Here is a 7,082-nt window from a genome sequence, read left to right on the forward strand (position 1 = left end):
ATAGTATTTCTGTCAAATCATAGTATGTGTGCCAAATCGCAGTATTTATACCAAATCACAGTATTTGTGGTAAAACATAGTATTTCTGCCATATTGTGGTATTTGTGCAAGAACATTGAACTGTTATGTTATAGTATTACTACTAAGTCATAGTATTTCTGCATTGTTATAGTATTTGTACTAAAACGTAGTATCTCTGCCAAGTCATAGAATTACTGCAATTTCATAGTTTTTTTTAGGAAATCTGTTATGTTATAGTATTACTACTAAGTCATAGTATTTCTGCCAAATCACAGTATTTGTGCCAAAGCATCGTATTTGTATGGAGTCATAGTATTTCTTCTAAATCATAGTATTTCAATCAAATCTCAGTAGTTGTTGTTAAAACGCAGTATTATTGCCAAATCATAGTATTTGTACCCAATCATAGTATTTCTGCTAAATCATAGCATTTGTGCCAAATCATGGTATTTGTGCAAAATCATAGTATGTCTGCAAAACCATAGTATATCTTTTATGTCATAGTATTACTACTAAGGCATAGTATTTCTACCAAATCATAGTATTTGTACTAAATCATAGTACTTGTGCCAAATCATAGTATTTGTTGAACATCATAGTATTGGAACCAAAACATAGTATTTGTCCCAAAGCATCGTATTTGTATGGAGTAATAGTATTTCTTCTAAATCATAGTATTTCAATCAAATCTCAGTAGTTGTGTTAAAATGCAGTATTATTGCCAAATCATAGTATTTGTACCCAATCATAGTATTTTTGCCCAATTAATAATTCTGTTATGTTATAGTATTACTACTAAGTCGTAGAATATCTGTTATGTTATAGTGTATCTGCGGAATATAGTATGTGTGCCAAATCGTAGTATTTACACCAAATCACAGTATTTTTGCTAAAACATAGTATTTCTGCCATATTGTGGTATTTGTGCAAGAACATTGAACTGTTATGTTATAGTATTACTACTAAGTCATAGTATTTCTGCGTTGTTATAGTATTTGTGCTAAAACGTAGTATCTCTGCCAAGTCATAGAATTAATGCAATTTCATAGTTTTTTTTTAGGAAATCTGTTATGTTATAGTATTACTACTAAGTCATAGTATTTCTGCCAAATCATAGTATTTGTACTAAATCATAGTACTTGTGCCAAATCATAGTATTTGTTGCACATCATAGTATTAGAACCAAAACATAGTATTTGTCCCAAAGTATCGTATTTGTATGGAGCAATAGTATTTCTTCTAAATCATAGTATTTCAATTAAATCTCAGTAGTTGTGTTAAAATGCAGTATTATTGCCAAATCATAGTATTTGTACCCAATCATAGTATTTTTGCCAAATCGTGGTATTTGTGCCCAAATAATAATTCTGTTATGTTATAGTATTACTACTAAGTTGTAGCATATCTGTTATGTTATAGTGTATCTGCGGAATATAGTATGTGTGCCAAATCATAGTATTTATACCAAATCACAGTATTTGTGCTAAAACATAGTATTTCTGCCATATTGTGGTATTTGTGCAAGAACATTGAACTGTTATGTTATAGTATTACTACTAAGTCATAGTATTTCTGCGTTGTTATAGTATTTGTGCTAAAACGTAGTATCTCTGCCAAGTCATAGAATTACTGCAATTTAATAGTTTTTCTTAGGAAATCTGTTATGTTATAGTATTACTACTCAGTCATAGTATTTCTGCCAAATCATAGTATTCGTGTGAATTTGTATACTGTAATATCACTGTATTATGTAGTGGCTAAGTAGGGGCTGTTTACTAAGTGCATCAGTGTAAATAGGTCATCTCTTGTGTTGGAGTGCCCTCTTGTGGCGCCTTTTGGGTAGTGCCTTAGTAAACGGGATCCCTGTAAAAAGTGGCATCAGACTGATTTGTAGTGGAGGAATTTGTTACCAGTTTTCTTAATCTTTAATCTGTATGCATGTTGTAATGCATACCCTGTTCTTAATCATAGAAACCACACCATATCACCTCTCCACATCCTCCTACTGTATGCCATACCTCCCTGTACCATCCATCTGACCGCAATAAACTCCACCTGTGGTAATCTAATCCCTGGATGTCAGCCTCTCCTTCTGACTGAGGATAGTTATAGTATTTGAGCCAAATCATAGTATTTGTGCTAAAACATAGTATTTCTTCCAAATCATAGTATTTGTGCCAAAGTATAGTATTTCTTCCAAATCATAGTATAACTGCACAATAAAGGTTCTTGAGCCACATCAGTGTTTGTGCCAAATCTTAGTATTTCTTCTAAATCCTAGTAATTCTGCTCAATGATAGAATTTCTGCTATGCTTTAGTACTTTTTTCCTAGATTGTAGTACTTCTGCTAAGTCAAAGTATTTCATGTAAATCATAGTATTTCTACCAAGTCCCAATGTTTCTGCTAAATCATAAATAATGTTTTAGTACAAATTGTATGATTTGGTGGAACTTTCTGTGTTCCAGCACAAATGCTATAATTTGGCAGGAAAAAAATATTATTTAGTATAAATACAAAGTTTTAGCAGAAATGCTATGTTTAAACTTTAAAAAATTCTGCTATTTCTGCTGATGTGTGTTATGACTTTTGACCATTGAAATGAATGGAACACATTATCAATGTGGTCACTGATTTTGCATGATGGGCTGAGCTGTGTTTTACCTCAGTGAGATAAGCATCCGTTCTCAGACTGGGAGGCCTGGGTTCAAATCCAGCTTATGGCAACATTTCTTTCACTTAACAGTTAAACTTTTTTTAAACTCTTTTCAACACAAATTTCATTTTTTTCACCCCTTTTCAGCAAAATTTTCAGTTTTTTTAACCCCTTTTCAGCACAAATCCAAACTTTTTCAGCTCTTTTTCAGCAAAAACCTCTTTTCAGCAGAATTCTGCTCATTCAACTCTTTTCAGCAAAATTTTCAGTTTTTTCTGCTGTTTTCAGAAAAAAACTCTTTTCAGCAGAATTCTGCTCATTCACCTCTTTTCAGCAGAAATTCTGCTGATTGAACTCTTTTCAGCAGAATTTTCACCCCCTTTTTTTTGCCCAAATTCTGCTAGCACAATTGTCAATCTCTCCACCTTTTCTTTGTGAGAAAGTGTTTGGCTCAGTGAGCTAAATAGCTGCCCTTTGACCAGGTGGGCCAGGTTCGAATCCTGCTCAGGGCATTTTTTTTTTTTTTTTTTTGTTTCAACTTTTTCAGCTTTTTTCAGCAGATATCTTCAGCCGTTAAGGCATCCACACTGCATTTTCGCAGGAAATGCAAATTTTTCTAGTTATTTATATGCTTTACATAGTCTGAGGTAAGTTGATCTATAGTGTTACATCATATTCTATAAGGATGTTATGTGTTTGTATACTTTCTGCCCAGTTTGACTCATTTAGCAGAAGTCAGCCTGTTTAAGGCTCTGATATCTATTCTGTATGACTTAAAGCAGTTTGACATGGTATGATTTTCTCACCCAATAAAGGAATATTTAATATATCGGTCTACTCTTCATTCTATCAGAAACAGTTTTCAAAGCTCGTACTTTTTTTTTATACCTTGCGCATTGAACCAAATGTAATAATGCCAACATATTAAATATAATAATGCCAACATATTTGTGGGCTGAGCTCCAGTACCTTGGTGGCGCTGTCACTTGGTGTTCGCTCGCTCTGCGGTAGAGTATCACTTCCTGTTCCTGCTCAAACACAGTGGTGTTTCTGAGTAGCTTATTTGCTTAGCAATTTAATTAACAACTTTTAGATACATTCTTCTTTCATAGTATAATCTTCACGTGCTTCATCCGAAGCACACTTTCTGTGTACTCACTACCTAATTTATAGCCAAAGTATTGACTCACTGTCTCTGTACTGTTTCGCTAGCTTAGCTTAGCTCGTAGCCGACTCGTTAACACAATGGCTACTTCACCTGTCCCTCCTGCACTTTCTTGCTCATTGTGTCAGATGTTTAGTTACTCCTCGGCCTCCTTTAGCAGTAATGATATCTGTAACAAATGTAGCATATTTACAGCGCTGGAGGCCAGGATTACTGAATTGGAGACTCGGCTTCGCACCCTTCATTCACCCATAGCTAGCCAGGCCCCTGTAGCTGGTGCAGCCGAAGATAGCGTAGGCCCCGCTAGCTGTTCCCCGGCAGACCCCAAGCAGCTGGGGAAAGAGGGAGGCTGGGTCACGGTGAGGAGGAAGCATAGTCCTAAACAGAAGCCCCAGGTACACCACCAACCCGTTCATGTGTCTAACCGTTTTTCCCCACTCGGCGACACACCCGCCGGGGGTCAAACTCTGGTAATTGGTGATTCTGTTCTCAGACATGTGAAGCTAGAGACACCGGCAACCATAGTCAATTGTCTTCCAGGGGCCAGAGCAGGCGACATTGAAGGAAATTTAAAACTGCTGGCTAAGGGTAAACGTAAATTCAGTAAGATCATAATTCACGTCGGCAGTAATGACACCCGGTTACGCCAATCGGAGGTCACTAAAATCAATATTGAATTGGTGTGCAACTTTGCCTAAACAATGTCGGACTCTGTAGCTTTCTCTGGTCCCCTCCCCAATCAGACCAGGAGTGACATGTTTAGCCGCATGTTCTCCTTAAATTGCTGGCTGTCTGAGTGGTGTCCCAGAAACAATGTGGGCTTCTGTTAGCAGAGACGGGTCTTCCAGCGGAATCTGCATGAATATTGAAGATACTTATATTGTCTAGACGGAGGAATAATCACATGTGGGGCATCGGCTTTTCACCGGAACAACACTTAGTTTTTATTATTGAACTCTCGCGTGCACTCTGCAGCATAACAGGAAGCATCCTTTCAAAATAAAATCACAACAGATGACAACGAGGGCATACCTATTAACTAGCTCAACACCCCCACTTGCACTCACGTTGTCAGCTTTACATGCATTCCAAAAGAAACAGTTTTTCTTTACTATTTGTTTACACTCCAAACATATATTTCTCAAACTTCAATAACTTCCCCTTTGTTGCTGGCTTTGTCATAACATCGGCCACCATCAGACCTGTCGGACAATACTCCAATATCAAATTTCCAGCATTAACTGTTGATCTCACAAAATGATATTTGATATCGATATGCTTACACCTCTGTCTGTTAACAGGATTCTTTGCCAATGCAATAGTCCCTTGATTGTCCTCAAAAATCTTTGGCGGTCTCTTTTGATGCTCATACATGCTTTGCAACAGTTGTGTCAAGTACAAACATTCTTGTGTTGTTGCTGCCAAAGCTATGTACTCTGCTTCACAAGTTGACAAGGCAACAGTTGGCTGCTTCTTTGTTCGCCATGACACCAAAGTACCTCCTTCATTCAGGCTTACGCAGTAACCTGTAGTACTCCTCCTGTCAGTCACATCCGCAGCCCAGTCTGAGTCACTGTGACCTTGTACTCTCAAATCTTTGTCACTTTTCCTGTAGCACAATGTCTTGTCTTTTGATTGTTTCAGGTACCTTAGAACATGTTTCACAGTAGTCCAATGTTCCACAGCTGGTTCTTTGAAGTGCTGTGACAGCTTACTTACAACAAAACTCAAATCTGGTCGTGTGCAAGAGGTCAAGTAAATAAGGCTACCTACTGCCTCTCTGTACATTCTGACATTGTTCATTTTCTCAGCATCATCATTGTAGTTCAACCTTTGTTCACAAGGAGTTGATCTTGGTTTACAGTCTTGCATTTGAAATCTTTCCAGTATGTTTTCTACATATCTCTCTTGTAACATTTTTACACAATCTTGGGTTTGCTCAAAATCAATACCAAGAAAATGTTTGAGTTTCCCCATATCTTTCATTTTGAATCTTGCAGTTAGCATTTCCTTCACAGTTTTCAAAACCCTTTCATCACTGGCTGCAATAATAATATCATCAACCCATATGATCATGATCACTTTTTCTTTTCCTGTTTTCCTTGTGTAAACACAATGATCTACAGGACTCTGCATGAAACCGTTCTCTATCAAATAGTCATGTAATGTCCTGTTCCAGTTTCGGCCTGACTGTTTAAGCCCATAAAGTGACTTTTCCAGCTTGTAGACCAGTTTCTCATCTGTTTTTCCTTTTACTTCATAGCCTTCTGGCTGCTCAACATACACTTCAAAATCTATTGGTGCATGCAAGTATGCGGTTTTTACATCCATCTGATGCAAAATCAGGTTTTCTTGTATTGCACACTGCATCAATACTCTTATGCTTGTCAGGTTAGCAGTCGGAGAAAAAGTTTCATCATAGTCTATCCCAAAACACTGGTTGTAACCTTTAGCTACGTACCGTGCTTTATATTTTTCTGATCCATCACCACTGTTTTTCTTCACATATACCCATCTACCCCCCACTGCTTTCTTTCCCTCAGGTAAGATTGTTAGGGTAAAGGTGTTGTTCTCTTTTAAGGATTGCATTTCTTCATCCATAGCTGCTTTCCACTCTCTAGAGTTGGGTGGCCTTGCAGCTTCACTGAATGTCACGGGTGAGTTACTTATCAGTCTGTAACAGTAGTCTATGTTAGTCAGCACTTGATCATCAATGTCTTCTCCTGACTCATATTCATTTAGATAATCTGGTTTCTTTCTTGTTCTAGAAGGATACCTTCTGGAGTTTTCAGTCTCATCACTAAGTGGCATCTGACTGTTCACTTCTGGTTGGTTGTCAGTATCTGGTTCCTGTGAACTGGTACTGGGGCTTTCCCTGTTCACGTTTGGTCTCTCCCTCACCTGTATGTCTTCATCCTCAGATGTCGTATCAGTTTGTGTTTGCTTTTCCTCATTGTGTTTGGTTACAAACTTAACCAGCCTAAACTTTTGCACTTTGGCGCTGTCTGGGAAATAAACCTTGTATGCTGGACTGTTTTTGTCGTAGCCTACAAAAATCCCTTTTGTACACTTAGAATCCAGCTTACCCTTGTTTTGCTTGTAAGCATAACACTCACACCCAAACTTTCGCATTCTGGATAGATTGGGCTTCCGGCCAGTCAGCAAAAAGTAAGGTGTCTGCCCTGTCCGGTTGTTAAAGCATCTGTTTCTCACGATAGCCGCTGTTTGAACTGCATACGTC

At 37.7% G+C, this 7,082-nt stretch overlaps 1 long non-coding RNA gene across 1 annotated transcript; it reads right to left on the reverse strand.

Moving 5' to 3' along the window:
* Positions 1–2,864: 2,864 nt before the first annotated feature.
* Positions 2,865–3,525, reverse strand: LOC145423734 (uncharacterized). Its single transcript, XR_013904771.1, has 2 exons — positions 3,001–3,525; positions 2,865–2,923 (listed from the first exon to the last, which is right to left on the reverse strand). It is a non-coding gene; the product is annotated as an uncharacterized LOC145423734 (long non-coding RNA).
* Between the last annotated feature and the right edge of the window lie 3,557 nt (positions 3,526–7,082).

Source organism: Astatotilapia calliptera, chromosome 22 (assembly GCF_964374335.1).
Source record: "Astatotilapia calliptera chromosome 22, fAstCal68.1, whole genome shotgun sequence".
Taxonomy (NCBI): Eukaryota; Metazoa; Chordata; class Actinopteri; order Cichliformes; family Cichlidae; genus Astatotilapia; species Astatotilapia calliptera.